At 37.7% G+C, this 15,843-nt stretch overlaps 1 long non-coding RNA gene across 1 annotated transcript in view; it reads left to right on the top strand.

The window, feature by feature from the left end:
* LOC147915830 (uncharacterized) overlaps positions 1-15,843 on the top strand; it is a 43,554-nt gene that overhangs the window by 22,448 nt on the left and 5,263 nt on the right. Inside the window, exons 2-3 of the long non-coding RNA XR_015553811.1 lie at positions 6,361-6,451; positions 10,721-10,835. This is a non-coding gene — a long non-coding RNA (uncharacterized LOC147915830). The remainder of the gene's footprint in view (positions 1-6,360; positions 6,452-10,720; positions 10,836-15,843) is intronic.

The following is a 15,843-nucleotide window of genomic DNA, read 5'->3' on the forward strand; positions in this document are numbered from 1 at the left end:
CCTATTTCTATGAAAATTGCCACTGGATATTTAATAGGGATTGCACTGAATCTATAGATGGCTTTGGGTAGTATGGACATTTTAACAGTATTAATTTTTCCCATCCATGAACATGGGATATCTTTCCAATTATTTGTGTCTTCTTCAATTTCTTTCATTGAAGTGTTATAGTTTTCAGTGTACAGATCTTGCACTTCCTTGGTTAAATCTATTCCTAGGTATTTTGTTGTTTTTGATGCTACTGTAAATGGGATTGTTTTCTTTATTTCTTTTTCAGATAGTTGTTATTGTATAGAAATGCAACTGATTTCTGTAAGTTGATTTTGTATCCTGCAACTTTACTGAATTTGTGTATTAATTTTAACAGTTTTTTGGTGGAGTCTTTAGGGTTTTTCTCTATATAAGATCATATCATCTGTACGCAGAGACAATTTTACTTCTTCCTTTCTAATTTGGATGCCTTCTATCTGTTTTTTTTTTTTGCCTGATTATTGTGGTTAAGACCTCCAGTACTGGTACTTTAAATAGGAGTAGTGAGAGTGGGCACCCTTGTCTTGTTCCTGATCTTAGAGGGAAAGCTTTCAACCCTTCACCATTGAGTATGATGTTAGCTGTGGGCTTGTCATATATGGCCTTTATTATGTTGAGGTATTTCCTTCTATACCCAATTTGTTGTAATTCTTTATCATGAAAGGATGTTGAATTTTTTCAAATGCTGTTTCTGCATCTATTGAGATGATTATATGATTTTTATCTTTCGTTCTATTAATGTGGTTTGCATGTTAATTGCTTTGTGTATGTTGAAACATCCTTGCTTCTCAGAGATAAATCCTACTTGATCATGGTGTATGATCCTTGTAATGTGCTGCAGAATTTGGTTTGCTAGTATTTGTTGAGAATTTTTGCATCTGTATTTATCAGGGATATTGGCCTGTACTCCTTTCTAAGCTCAGAGTTTTTATCACTCTTTTGTTAGTGTTCTCTGCTCCTCCAAATCTGCTCTGAACAAAACCAGCTACCTGCTTTAGTGACCACATGGGAACATCTCTTGCTGCATTTTATGCCTCTTCTCTGATGGTAGTGCTGTGACTGCATTTCCGGATTTATTCTCTGCCATAATGCAGTAAAGAAGGAGGCATTTTAGATTCTCTTTGACTTGCATGTGTCCTATGTGGACAGTGTGTGGGAAGGTATGAAGAAGAGCAGCTGTGGGTTTTGACCAACAGCTGGAGGTTGTGTGGATTAAGTAGGCTTCTTATTTTCTAGCTGGTAGGTGATTCCTTAAAAAGAATGCTCCTGTCCAGGGAAGAACCTATCTAGGCCTGAGCTAAAGGGTAAAACTTTAAAGGCTGGGTACAGTTTTCTACCCCTTTGGCTTTGCTCTCTAAAAAAGATATTGCTTTGACTTTTAAAAGCTGGGGAAACTTCCAGAAAATACAATTTTTCAGACACTGGGCTTACTCAGTTGGTCTGGGGTGATTGCGATGATAAAGAGCTTTAGAAACCACAAACAGCAGTTGTTTTGGGGAGGGAGTGGGGGAGGAAAAGGAATTCAGAGAGAAAGGGGATATCCATTATTTCTTGAGAAAGCCTTCTGTCCTTTGTAAGAATGCTCCTATGAGATGGTTCATATTTCCAGTGTGTTATATCTTTGTGACTTCAGGGTGCATTGGGGTTTGTTGGAAGGCTAGGTGAGGCTGTGCCCTGTTTATTATACAAGTTGCTTCTCTGTTGTCCAAAGTGCATCCATATCATCTGAATTTCTCTCATGCTCTCTTCTGGGATATCATTCTGCTGAGATCACCATAGGAATCTAAGTGGCAATGTTTGTTCATAACGAATTGGACTTAAGCTAAACAAAAACACTTTTCAAAACTGTGAAGCTCTATACACTTTTGGTGTGTTATTATTACTACTAACAAAAAACAGTAACTATTATTGCTGAATCTTGTGGGTGCTTTGAAGGATGTAGTAGGCCAACCTGGACATGGTTAGTAGAAAGGCCTGGATGTGGCTGGTGGACTAACCTTGGGAGAGTTCCAGCTCTGTGAAATAAATTGAGTTTGCTTACGCTCGAAGGTCCCATGAGGCAAATTTTTCACATTGTATCCTTTGGCAATATTTTTAAAATGTTTTCCAGGATTTTTACTTTAAAAATGTGTATATAATCCCTATAGTCCTACATCCTAACACATAACATTGTTTTTCTATCAGATTTCTTTATTCTTTTCCATAAATGCACATATCTTACAGAGTTTTATTTATGGTACAGACACAATTTCCTCAATTGCTTTTTTCTTTTCACCCAACATTTTTTTTCATTGCTTCTAACTTTCATAATTATAATTGTAATGACTACATAATATTTACTACTTTATTTTGTTATTCTACTATTATTAGAGAGTTTGGTTGTTTCCAAATTCTACTATTATAAATAACCCTGGAATTAATATGATATCTTCATGTCAACAAAGGGAAACTGTTGGCTTCCCCCCTATTTGAATTCTTTACTTTGTCCAAATTCTCAAATGTGAGATTATATTGCAAAAGATAGGAACATTTGCCAGGCTCCTGATAACTGTTAGAAAATGCTCCGTGCCTGGTTTTCTCAACCCTAAAATGAGGTTATAATAATAAGTCAAGTGTTTAGAACAGTACATTCAATAGATGTTGGCTAGCACTGTGCCTCCACCAGCACCAACACCACCACCACTACCATTCTGAATACAATTGTGAACTTCAAATTGCTCATATAGATTTTTTGCATTCTCCTTGTCTTTTCAAAATGATTTGTAGGCTGTTTGGTTTTCACCCTTCCTTCTTAGTACCAGAACTGTCTCCTGAGAAGAACTGTCTTCTTAATTTCCACCATTTCCTTCTCTTTTTCTCATGAAGCCGTTTCCACCTGGGAAAGTAAAATATATGTTTCTTATATTTATATATAATCTTCTTATATTATAATTAGTGGTGAGAAAGCTAAATTGAAGAAGAGAATGGTGTGTTGGGAAAAGAGACACCATAGTCTCAGACTCAAGTTTAGCATCTACTAGGGACCGATGTAAAAGTCTGACCCCTGGTGGCTGTGAGCTGCAGCTGTAGGTCTGACGGACCACATCTGAACCCGGGATCACAAACGTATCCTCCAGCAGTAGCTGAACTGGTGTAGGATTGATTGGCTTTTAAAGATCTTTTGTATTCATTGGTTGCTCCTTATGTCAGTTAAGACAAGCTTGCTGTCTTCTAATAAAGAAATTATCTTTAACTCCTTTCCCCACAATAGAGGGCTTTAAATAAGCGTTCTAAGAATTGTAGTCTCCAAAAAAATATTTTCTTAAAACCACCAACTACAGCTACCATCAGCACCACAATTTGAAGATATTTGTAGAAATTTCAGAGGAAGAATGAATTGCTAAGTCTTAGCAAAAAAGAACATCAGAGGGAGTAAAATTCTATTTTTTGTCTTGAAATACCTTTAAATGGAGATACACCTTAAATCCTAATCAAATATTTTCAACTTTTTTACCTTCTAAGATTTACTTTTTTAAAAAAAGTAGACCGAAAGTCGCAAAAATGATTTTCAGATATCATTATTTACCATTTAATTAAAAGAGAATAATACGAAGAAAATAGGGTTTAAGAAGTCACAAAGAATTTGTGAGAATACACGGGGGTATCTTTATGTTTTTAATGGTTTAAAATGGTATGGGAATGGTTCCCCTTTGCTTATGCTTGAGAATAAATGTTTATATTAAATTTTATTAATTTGGTTTTATAAAAATCTCAGTTTTTAAAGTGATTGAATGAATTGACAGGGCACAACTAATAGTTAATAATTTGGTATTGTGTGTTTGTATGTATTTGTGCACAAAAACTAGTTGAAAAATGAAAGGATTTACTTAATCCTAGCTACTTGTTTGGTTCACACAAAAATATAGAATTTGAGGCAGATGACATTGAAAATAAAGATTCTTCTATAGTTTCTAGAAGGATGACACATTTTTCTTTGGTCCCAACAGTGAGGAGGTACCAGCCTCTACGTTATTATCTGCAGTCAGGAAAAGGACTATTAGTAATGGCATGTTCTTAGCAAATTCATTCAATCTTCCTTACTATTTGTACTATTGACCTTGATTTCAAATGAACAGGATTAATGCCTTCCTGCTGAAACAGGCTCTACATTTGAGTGCTTCTCTCTATCTCTTCAATAGCAAAATTTTAAAGCCTGATTCATTTTCCAAAAGCTTACTTTGATTTCTTTTATTTGGATGCATTTATTCTAATTATATATTATGGTAATAGATCTTTTTTTTTTTTTACTGAGGAAAATTAGTCCTGAGCTAACATCTGTTGCCAATTTTTCTCTTTTTTTTGCTTAAGGAAGATTAGCCTTGAGCTAACATCTGTGCCAATCTTCCTCTACTTTTTATATCTGGGTTCCCACCACAACATGGCTGATGAATGGTGTAGATACGACCCTGGGTTCTGCACCCGTGAATCAGGGCCACCAAAGCAGAGTGTGCTGAACTTAACCACTAGGCCATAGGGGTGTCCCCTGGTTATAAATCATTTTTATATTTGTGTGCTCATTGCAAAAAGTTCAGAAAATACCAAAATATATAAAGAGGACAATAATATCCCATTTTAAGTATTTTGACATTATAGTTGATTTGAAATGGTCCTTGGTTTTGTTATCATTTGAGCAGAATTAATTGGCAAAAGTAAATAGCTAATATTTGTGTGACTCTGTGCCAGGCACAGTCTTTGCATGTACTAACCTTATGTAATGCTCACAACAATCCCACGAGGTCCCCAATTTTACAGATGAACAAAACTACAAGGAAGGTTGCCCAAGATAACACAATCAGTGGCTGAGTGAGACTTTGAACCCAGGTCACCTGACTGCAAAGCTTGTCTCTTACAACACAAGGCAAATTTAAAGTTATAAAATCTGCATATGGACTAGTAAAGTGCCCGTGGGCCATGCCTTAAAACACTCACAACCCAGACATGTAGAACAGCTTAGTTAAAATCAGTTGAGACAATTGGAAGATATTCAGTACTAGTAATGAATTTTACTAGTATACAATTTATTTAAAACAAATCAGAAATATATACATATTTTGACAACATATGGTCAGCATCGTTTCTTTTATACTGTAACCTAACCTGGGTATTTTGAGCAATGAGGAATTGATTTAAAGAAGGAATTTCTTCTTTACTTACACCTTTTTCTAGTTCTAATCTTTTTAGTTCACTGAATTAAAAAAAAAAAAATCACCATCAGTAAGTTTCTTCTTGCTAGGAATTAATTGCCCTTCTGGAAAGTGGTTTCACTGTCTTCTCCTTCCTGCTTGCCTTTTTCCTAGTGGAATTCACACCCAAACTCCCATCCCCATCCAACCAGTCTTGTGTGATAAGCAAGAGGAAACAATAGCCACAGCAGGAACACGTGGACATTCCAGGCAAGGGTACCATAGGGATGGGAGGAGGTGAGGAGCGTGCCTTGCTCCCACTGATCTGGTGTACCGTCAGAGGTGGTTTATCCCCTAGGGTCAGGAGGCTGTCACTGAGCCCAGATCACTCTTCCTGAGTGACAGGCCCAGGGAGCCCCGACTCCCCACTGACACGGCTCCACTCTGCGCCTGCCTCTAGAGTAGCAGGAGCGCCCCCGACAGCCAGCGGCTGTGCAGAGCTCTGGGACTCAGGGCCTGCAGCTCCAAGAGCCCCTCAGAGAAGGAAAGGGACGCGGAGGCAGGGGAGGGAGGAGATGTGCTTCATGGGTCTCAGCTTGTGGACATTCATGGTGATGGATGAGGCAAAGATGGTACTAGCAATGCAGCTGCTCCTCTTCGATGACACAAATCTCGCCCCTGGTGGGCAACAGAGCAGAGCAGAGCCCTGTTTCTGTTCGCGAACTAGAATCTGCAACGCCTGGTCTCAAGCATGACATAAAGCCGTCCATCGTGATCGGCTGTCAGGCAGTAACTATGATTATTTCACTGATTTAGCAAACACTTACTTGATGCTTCCTGTGTGCCATATACTGTTCTAGATACTGGGGATATCATACTGTTTAGGAACTATTCTAGATGCTAGGGGTATAATACCGTTCAATACTGTTCTTCTAGATCCTAGAGCTGACAGAGCTGACAGTTTATAGAGCCAGGTCTTTTTCATCTTGTTCCCCTCTCCCCGCAAAGCACACAATTAGCATGGGGCCTAGTACCTATAATAGGTATCCTTGGTCACGTCCATGGAAATAAATCAAAGCAGTGAAAAGTGCCAGGGCAGAGAGGAGTCCCAAGGGATAAGGGGATACTGACTAGATGTCAAGTGATCGTGTCTTCTCACTGTTTCCAGGTTTGTGAGCAGTGCTGAAATGGATTTCGCCCCCCACATAGCTGCTCCTTCAACCTTCCAGTGACGTCTTTTCCTCAGTCATGTGTTTTAGGTAAGCTTCTACTTTCAGCTGCTTAGAACTGTCTTCAAACTTGTTGGGTTGCTGGTAGCCAGCTCTGAGAAGTAAGAGAGGTCTCTGGTGAAGTGGAGAAGGAGTTGTATTTAAAATGCCCGGGAAGGAGAGAGCTCGTGTGAATAGAGGCGAGTGCAGCGAGTGCAGACAGTGGCAGGAGACACTGATGGATTAGGAAAGGCCTAGTCACTGTACTCAGATGGCTGGCTGTGCTGCGTTCCGTCCCAGGGAATGTGGACAGAAACAGGATTCCAGAATTTATCAGCAGAGGTGTGCGAATGATTCGGGCTGGGTAGGTCTAATTTCCACACAAACTGCTTCATTTTGCTATTTGCCTATTTTAAAAAATGTGAACCACTCTGTCCCTTAAAAAGCATCACACAAGTGTTTCTGTTGCAGAGCCAGTTTCAAAGGTAGATCATTGTACCCCAAGGAAGACCTCTGGCCTCCCGCCCACCCCTGGCCCTTTCCTAACGTGAGCGGATGGTGACTCCTTCCCATACAGCTCGCTCTTTCAGCCCATTTGGGTCGGCTGGAATCGCTACTCCTGCCGGCGCAGTTGTGCAGGTTAGGGTCACTTAGATAATTCATTAATCACATTTCCTGGTATGGAGAGGTCATAGGAAATTGCTGTCGCTGAAACCATGAAAATGAGAACTGTGGATCATTTTTTGTTTTGTTTTGTTTTGCCAAGGGAAATGTGAGGACTAGATTCCTCCAGACCAAGAGGCTGTTCCTGGTTGTTTGAAAGCAGTGTCAGGGATCATGAGGACCTTGCCTACTGAAACAAAACAGCATAGCGCCTTGTATGGTGGACCTTCCCCCTCTCAGTACCTGCTGTGTTGCTACGGCCTCTGTTCTCCCTGCCTGAATGGCCAAGTTCTAGCATGGCTGGAGCATCTAGGGCCACAAAGATAACGTCCAAGACCTGGGCGTGTGGCATGCATGGGTCTTTTCTCAGACACCAAAAGCAGTTCCCACTTTGAATTTATGGATCACAAGAGACTCTCAGGCTAGTGAGCTTGTCTTGCATGTTTGGGTCTTAGTGCTTTCATCTGTAATTGTTATTTCAGAACTGTTGGCTATATGAGCACACTAAGAATGATAAGAAGTTCGGGCCCATTTTTCTTGACAAGTAACAAAACTGTGTGAGGATATTTAAATTTTGATTGTTATTCTTTCCTCTGAATAGTAGGAGGCTCCTCATTCTGGGCCCTACGTGGCCCAGCTGATTAGGTCTAATGAAGTCTAAAGAGCCTGTGCTGTTGGAAAGCCACTCAAACATGTTGAGCAAATGACCTTTCATAGCTGGTGACATGGTAAGCTATGTGAGCAGATTAAATAAAAGGCATTCATGATTCCGCACTAAGGTGGATCTACTGAACTATGGGGATAGAGGAGTGCGACTTTTTAAAAAATCAGATTTATGTAGGCTGGGTCTGGGCAAAATTAGGAAAGAGGTAAAGTTTATCTTTTCTCCTTTTGTGTGTCTTTCACTTGTGTTGCCTAAGTAAAGTTTAGGGGTGTGTGTGCATATCTGTGTGAATGTATGTGTGAGTCTGTGTGTGTGTCTGCCAGGGGTCCAGTCCTAGTCTTCCAAAAATGATAATAATTCAGCTTTTACCTTCAGTGTATCATTTGTTAAGCATGTTACGGTCCTTAGCTAAGAATGGTTCTATATGTCATGAGCAGTGTAGTTTTGTATAGGAAATGTGTCCATGTTTTCCCTCATTTAGGTCACGTCTTTTTAAGAATCCTCAACTCTGATATGTCATAGTTTATTTTAGTTAGTCTTCATTCAGAATTTCTTTCCTAAATGGCAGTCAACAGCACTACTAACTCTTTCTAAAAAGAGAATATTCAAGTATGCCTAAGGGAAAATACTGACCAGGGCACAAGGTCAAAGGGGAAATAACTCTGTTTATGTTGAACCCTCAAGAAGATCTGTTAACTGACCAGAGGTGACCATTATATAACTCGCAACCATGGGGAACAAGGAAATTCAGTCAAGAAAGCACAGTGTTTTCTTAAACTATAAGAAAAGTTTAAATCCAGACAAATTATGATTAATTTAAAAATATTGCTAAAACTCGTAGGCAAATTATAGCAATTTCAAAAATTGCTCTATAATTTTTTTATAATTACCTGTATGTCTGTACCTACCTACCTACCTGTCTGTTTGTTTCCGTATGATGGGTAAGATATGAATTGGCACTCCTCAAAGTATATTCCATCTGCAAGATGCTCGGGGCAAAAGAGTTCCACAGCAAATAAGTTTGGGAACCACTCTCTGCTTACTATATGTCTCTCTTATTGAGAGATTCAAAGGACTCTCTTAGAGAATTCTGAGAAGTTCTGCAGTAAGCAAACCTATTAAACTTTATTCAGTCCAATATTTCCCAAATTTACTTGACTCCAATCCTTCATTTTTCAACAATATCTGCTTTGCATTCTTCTTTTTGACAAATGCAAGAGAATAGATAAATCTGTTTCAATGAGGAGTTAAATTTTACTAAAATTGACACATAAAAAGAAATTTTAACCATAAATTTTTAAAAGAAGCCTTAACAGATCAACAATTATGGAATAAAATTTTTAACTTACCAAAAAGATCTTGTAGTTTTCTACAAGGTTACATATTTTTGTGGTTAATTTGTAGGAATCTTTAAGGAGCTCATATTTCTTATACTATATATTAAAATAATAAATCATTTTGGAGCATATAAAATGATGGATAATATCCTTGCTACAAATACCTGGAAAAAATCTTTTCCCTGTCCTCCCCTCTCCCCAGCCAAAGAAAATCTCAGAACAGTTGTTAGGAATGTATATGCAAAAAATCTTAAATAGTAATAGTAAATCGTATTCCTTGGAATATTTAAGAAAAATCCAACATAATTAACTAGTGTTAGCCAGGAATGTAAAAGTTGTTTATTTATTAGGATATTTATTAATATAATTAACATAATTATTTCAAAAGGTTAATAAAGATAAACCATATGATCATTGAGAAAGATTTTGAAAGCCCATGATAAAATGAAACCTCTGTTTCTGTATAAAACGATCTGTGTTCTAGGACTTGAAGAATAATTCTTTAACAAGATAATTAGTCCTCACCTTGGATCAATTGCCAACATTTTATTTAATGGTGAAAAACTATAGTCATTCCCTTTAACATCAAAAATGGGATAAGGATGTCTGTTATTACACCTAATATTTACATTTCAGACCAATATAAGGTACAAAGCAGAAACAGGAGGTCTAGCAATAAAAAAGATAATAGAAGCACAAAATTATTTTCAGATAGTACAAATTAATCTAGAAAATCAAAGGAAATCATCCAAAAAAATTCCAATAGTTCAGATAACTGGTTAGTATAGAATAAATGTGGGAAAAAAAAATCAATAGAGTTTTTCTACTAAATACCTAAATACTCTATTAGCTGAGACTAAAGTTCTCACTAACAATAACAACAACAACAAAAATTAGGTAAATCCTATATAAAGAAAACTTTAAACATTTACTGAGTAATTTTCCCTTCCATAAATAGTGACGTGAACAATTGAAGACATGATCTGTTCTTCTTCTTTTTTTGTGTGTGAGGAAGATCAGCCCTGAGCTAACATCCGATGCCAATCCTCCTCTTTTTGCTGAGGAAGACTGGCCCTGGGCTAACATCCGTTCCCATCTTCCTCTACTTTATATGGGACGCTGCCACGGCATGGCTTTGACACGTGACCCCGGGATCTGAACCCCCGAACCCCCGGGCCGCTGAAGCGTGCACACATTTAGCCACTATGCCACGCCGTAAACCTATCAGTTCTTCCCTGTTAAAGTATTAATGAATTCTAATTAAAAACTGCAAGTGCTGTTTTAATTTGAAAAAAATATAACAATAATTTAGAAAACTAAACAGATGAAGAAGAGCTAAAATATTTAGAAGAAAAGTAACGGCTGAGAGGATTTTACTCTACCAGAATGGATAAGCAGATGAATGGAAAAATATATCAGTTTAAAAAAATTGTATATTGCAGAACAGTGCTGTTGTTATAGGAAGTTATTAGGTTAAATACAGGAAGTTATTAGGGTCAGATAAATAAAACTATTTTAAACAGGTTTTCAAAAGCTGTATAACATTGTATAACCTTTATTTTGCTCACAGATATTATGAATCTCCAAGAGGGGGGTTTAATATGCCACATGCTCACACTCATTTAACCATGAAACTTTTTTTTTTTTTTTAACCAGAGTGTTTTTGGAACCATTATTCCTGAAACATCCTTTGAAGAAGGCTTGGAAAAATAATCTAGAAACAGAAAATATTTGCTAAATAAGAAAACCTCTCTTCCCCGCTGCACATTCTGTAAGTTTATCTCCTTTCTGAGTGCTCCCTGCTAACCTCTATCTATATTCCTCTCCATCTAAAATGACAATCTTCCCTATATCTCACAAATTCTGCTGTTATCAGAATGCCCAACTTCCCCCTGATGCTACTGTTTGGTCACACTGGGAGGTATTCTATGGTAGCATTTACTATTTAAATCTTATTATTTTTGATTATTAGCTGTACTCACATAACATATGTAAATAGCATCGGAATGTAATTACACAAGAGATAATCGTAACCTACATATATATATGCAAGGCAAGTTTACAAGCTGGGCCTGAGGAGAAGGTTAATTCATTCTAAATAGGCATGCATAGTTTATGAGGAGGGTCCTGAGAACATGGGTTATTAGGAGAGTCTGATAAGGCTGTGAGTTTTGGGATCCTCTAACTGTGGGCCCGTGCCTACAGACTCCTGGAGATTATAAAATTAATATGAAGGTTTGGCCAGAATTATTAGTTTACTTATTTGTTATTGTTTTCCAAATTTAATTTAGACTACAAAATAATACCAAAGGCCAATGAAGTCAATTTTTCTAATTTAGGTGCAATATTGGGCTATTCTTAGTAGAAGTAAAAAGACCCTGGCTGACCCCGTTTCCCACCCGCCCCCACCTTATCCCCATGTATGTAGCTTTTTGACAACTGGTAAATATCTTTTTCTTCTCTGATACATCATCTATGTTCACTGTTGAAATTTAATCCTTTCCTGCTTTTTTACAACTCCTTTTCTCTCCCCTCTTTCCTCCTTTCATCTCATCCCTATGACCAAATCTTCAGAGGTTGGCTTCTTTCTGACACGCACTATTTCTCTATCCAACAAGCAGGGTCGTTGCTGAGGAGCACAGCCGTCCCTTTCCCTTGGTCCTCCCCCAGGCTGCCTCAGAGTCGCACATCTTTGCTTTAGCATATCTCTGAGCTGAAAGGAGTGGTCTGGGAGAATTTCTTGCATATTTTATGGATTTAAAAGCCCTACCATACAGTGAAGTTTACCGCCTATACTGCAAGTTGATTATCACGTCCAATAAGTGTCGAGCAGCTGACTAAATGGTTCTCATTAGCATAACTCGACCTTTCCCCATTTGTGCGGAGGCTTACTCTATCTTTAAAAGATGGAGTTAAGTCAGCAGTTCAACCAACTGGACGCGTGTATTACGAGAATTTAAAAAATTGGTTCCAGCTCCTAGAGAGCATACTTCCTCTGCAAACCTTACACAACTTACAGTAACAATGGGGGGAAAAGTCCAATCCGCACCAAACTACAAGTGTTGATCTAATCAGGACCTTAATTGTAGACAAGAGACATTTTTCCCCATGGGAAATTTATTCATTTGAGTTCAGAGAATAAAGTTTCAGAAGAAATAGGAGGACATATAATAGATGTTCTTTTGGTAACAATACTCTATTTCATCTGCTTTATGCCAAATATTACAAAACATTTTCCAGACTTAAAAATTGGATAACATTTGTTTTAAATTATTCCTTTTCATAGACTATCACAGGCTACGTAAGCCTTTTATTACAAAAACTGTAGGCATAATTTAGTTATATTCTATTTTAGGATGTGAAAATGTTTGTACATTTTGCATTGTAAATGAAAGGCCGAATTTCAGGGCAATTCTTTAACAACAAATATATATTCAGCGATTAGATTGGTAAAAGTGTTAAAGCACTCTAAGTGGAAATATAAATTTTTATGAGTTAGTCAAAGAATAAGCTTCAGTGGAATGAAAAACTATATGGCAAAAATTTTGCATATCTTCTTGCACCTGATGTGGTACTTAAAGGCAGACTGCTTACGAGATTTGCTGTTTATTCCTGATACCCACATGACATGAGGCGTCTCTGAGATTGGTCAAAATGTGCTTGCAGAGGTAAGAATACCGACAAGACCAGGAGCTGTGGCATTATTAAATCATAAACCACTCTCAGGGAGGAGCACACATTCATTTCCATTTTGTAATGCAAGCAGAAAAGAAAAAATTACTCCTGAATCCCATATATTTATTAATAGAAAAGTGTTGTTTCAAGAAAAGAAGAAGAAAAGGTAGCATGAAAAAAGGATCAGAAGAATTTCTAACAAGATTGGAAATTGATCAACACACATAGTCAGCGTCTTTTATACAACCAACTACATCGTTTAAAGGTGAACTCATTAGTAAAACTAATAAATTATAAAGCACCCACAGTATTGTAGCCTTTATTGAAATCTGTTGTGTACATTATATTGCAAAATCTTTAACTGGGGTGTATTGTCATATATTTTTTAAAATAACAGACTTCTGAAAAATAAATATAAGCAAAACATGCTGGTAAAATTCCTGCAGTTTCTGCATTCTTGGAAAAAGGAAAAGCCTATGAAACTTACATAGGTTAATATCAGAGAAAAAGAATGAATTTTTTTCCATTCCCATTTGGGAAGAGAAATTAACCTGTCCCTATTCCAGAAGGAAAATGACATTGTAGTTTGGCCACTGCTGAATTTCAAAATAGCTTGTTTTAAATTGAGCTTCATGCAGAAATAGGGCTAGAAATTATGTTAGTTTTAAGAAATGACTACACATATATTTTAAAAAGGAAAAGAAAACCTTCAATGGAAAAAATTAAATTCAGTAATGCCCAACTCATTCTTTTTTGAGCTACACAAAAGTAAGTAATCAAATCAACAGTTTCACTTTTTAATTGGTTATTATTTAAACATGTTTATGATATCGTAAAGAAAAGCTAAAATATAGAAATTGGTAGTGCATCTGTGGTTAAATGGTGAATGTTTTAAAATAACAAGAATAAATACATTTCCACAAGTGTAAAACACTAATCAGGGGTTTAACACGAAATGTACTAAAATAAAACTATATAGAGAAAACTTGAATACAAGTGCTGATACACACATATACACACCAAATTTCTAAACAAAATCTGACAGTGAACACAATGAAAAGAATGAGTTCTTATTTAAAGTTAATGTTTTGTAAATCAATTTTCCAATCTCATTAAAAGTAATAAAAATATTATTCATATTCTTAGTCACATCAGTACCCAACAATGTGCATAAAAATTAAAAGAATTGAAAAAAATGGCATTTTCCAGACAGTAAATGTAGTCCAAAGGGCTGGTTCTGTCATGACTAAAGCCAGACTTTCCTTGGAACCATGGTGATTACAAAGTGGGTTGCTGGAATTTCGCAGGGTTTGGTATTAATTATGAAGCAGTTGCTATAGACCTGCAATTCTCAAAATGTTTTCAGACTGTGGTCTTCTTCAAAATGGCAAAGACACTGCGGGTGGCCCATTTCATCTGCTCCTGGGAGATAGATATCAGATAAAATAAATCTTTCCTCAGAATTATTGAAAAGGCTAGTTTTATACCTTATGAGATACCAGTGAGCTTACTGAATTTTATTCATCTCTGATAAATCAGTTATTCATAACAGTGATACAAAACAGACAGTTGTAAACATTAAGATTAAAAAATGACAAATCATGAGTTTGTAGACATCTTGAAGCCCTTCATTGTCTATGTTAAAAGTATTTCAGAGCCATTTTCTTCCTTCTCTGAAAAATTCAGTCCTAAACCCATTAGATGGGGCAGAGCCAAAGCAGGCATCCTAGATATGTGTGTGTCAGGGAGGGGCAGCAGTGGCTGAGAGCTTCAGCAAGGTGAAGATGGTCCACACTAGAGCATCGGGTGTCTGAGCCCTAGCGGGGTGAGGATGGCATCCCTGCAAAGGGAAGGAGTGACTTGGGTGGGGAGTCAGAGCCTGTTCAGAGTAAGGAGGGCATCCAATGCAGAGAAGAAACAGGAAGCTGGCATAGAGTGTCAAAAGTTGAGCTGGGTAAGGTGTGAGTCCACGTGTAGGGTGGCCCAGTAGGGGGAGTTGGAGCCTGAGTAGGATAAAAAGAGCATCTCCAAGGAGCACTTGCCTGGTGCTGGGTGGCAGAGCTCAGGCAGGGAGAAGAGAGTGTCCATGTTGGGGGTGGCCTGGTGTGGGATGTTGGAGACCAAGTGGGATGGAGAAGGAGGACATGGTGAGGGGTATCAGAGCCCAAGTAAGATGAGGAGGGCCTCTCTGCAGAGGAGTGATGTGAGGTGTCAGAGCCCCAGTGGGGTGAGGGGCTGTCCACATGGAGGTGCAGCTCAGAATGTGGAATCAGAGCTGTGGCAGAAAGAAAAGGCAGCCACACAGGGGGAGACAATGAGGCAGGTTACATCCAGTGAGATTGATCAATTAAGTAAATATATTGGAGACAACTTTCTCACTTTTGAAGAAGAGAGTTACAAATAAAAAAGGAAGAAAACTAGAATAAACCCTGTTGTGTTGGATTGCACTTGGAAGTATCCATGTGAACTCATGGTCCATGATAGATAGATAGATAGATAGATAGATAGATAGATAGATAGATAGATAGATAGACAGACAGATAGACAGATAGATGTAGAAATAATTAAAGGTGTAAACGTATAGATAGGGAAGTGATTTGGATATATATCTACAGACGTATATTTCTTAGCCCTTTCCACTAAGAGGGGCTTGGAGCAGTCACACCCCAATAGCAATGAGCATATCTAGTACTCAGATCTTGGCTCTTAAATATGATTTTCTACGCAAAGGAACCAGGGCTCCTTGAAGAAATGGTGAATTCTAGGGATGGGGCAGGGAAAATACAAGTCAGGACATCTTGTGCCAGAAAGGAAGGAAGTGCTAAAAGGATTTTGGGAACATGTCAAAAGGAAACAGAAGCCAGCCTGAATGGGCTCCTTCTGGCCAAGTTTGGAACAACTTGAGCATAAAAATAATGATGATAATAGTTTAAAATCCATTGAATGAAATTGGAAATCCTCTTAGATATAAATAAATTGAAATTTTGAAGAGGATCAGGATATTCATATAGTTTCAAAGTATCTCCCTACAAAATAATTATTAATTTCTAAGGGGAAAGGAGGAACTTTACAGTGGAGAAGCCTTGCAGACCACTTCATGCAAC

The sequence above is a fragment of the Ceratotherium simum genome, chromosome 12, assembly GCF_057802395.1.
Source record: "Ceratotherium simum simum isolate JZ-2026a chromosome 12, ASM5780239v1, whole genome shotgun sequence".
In the NCBI taxonomy this organism is placed as follows: Eukaryota; Metazoa; Chordata; class Mammalia; order Perissodactyla; family Rhinocerotidae; genus Ceratotherium; species Ceratotherium simum.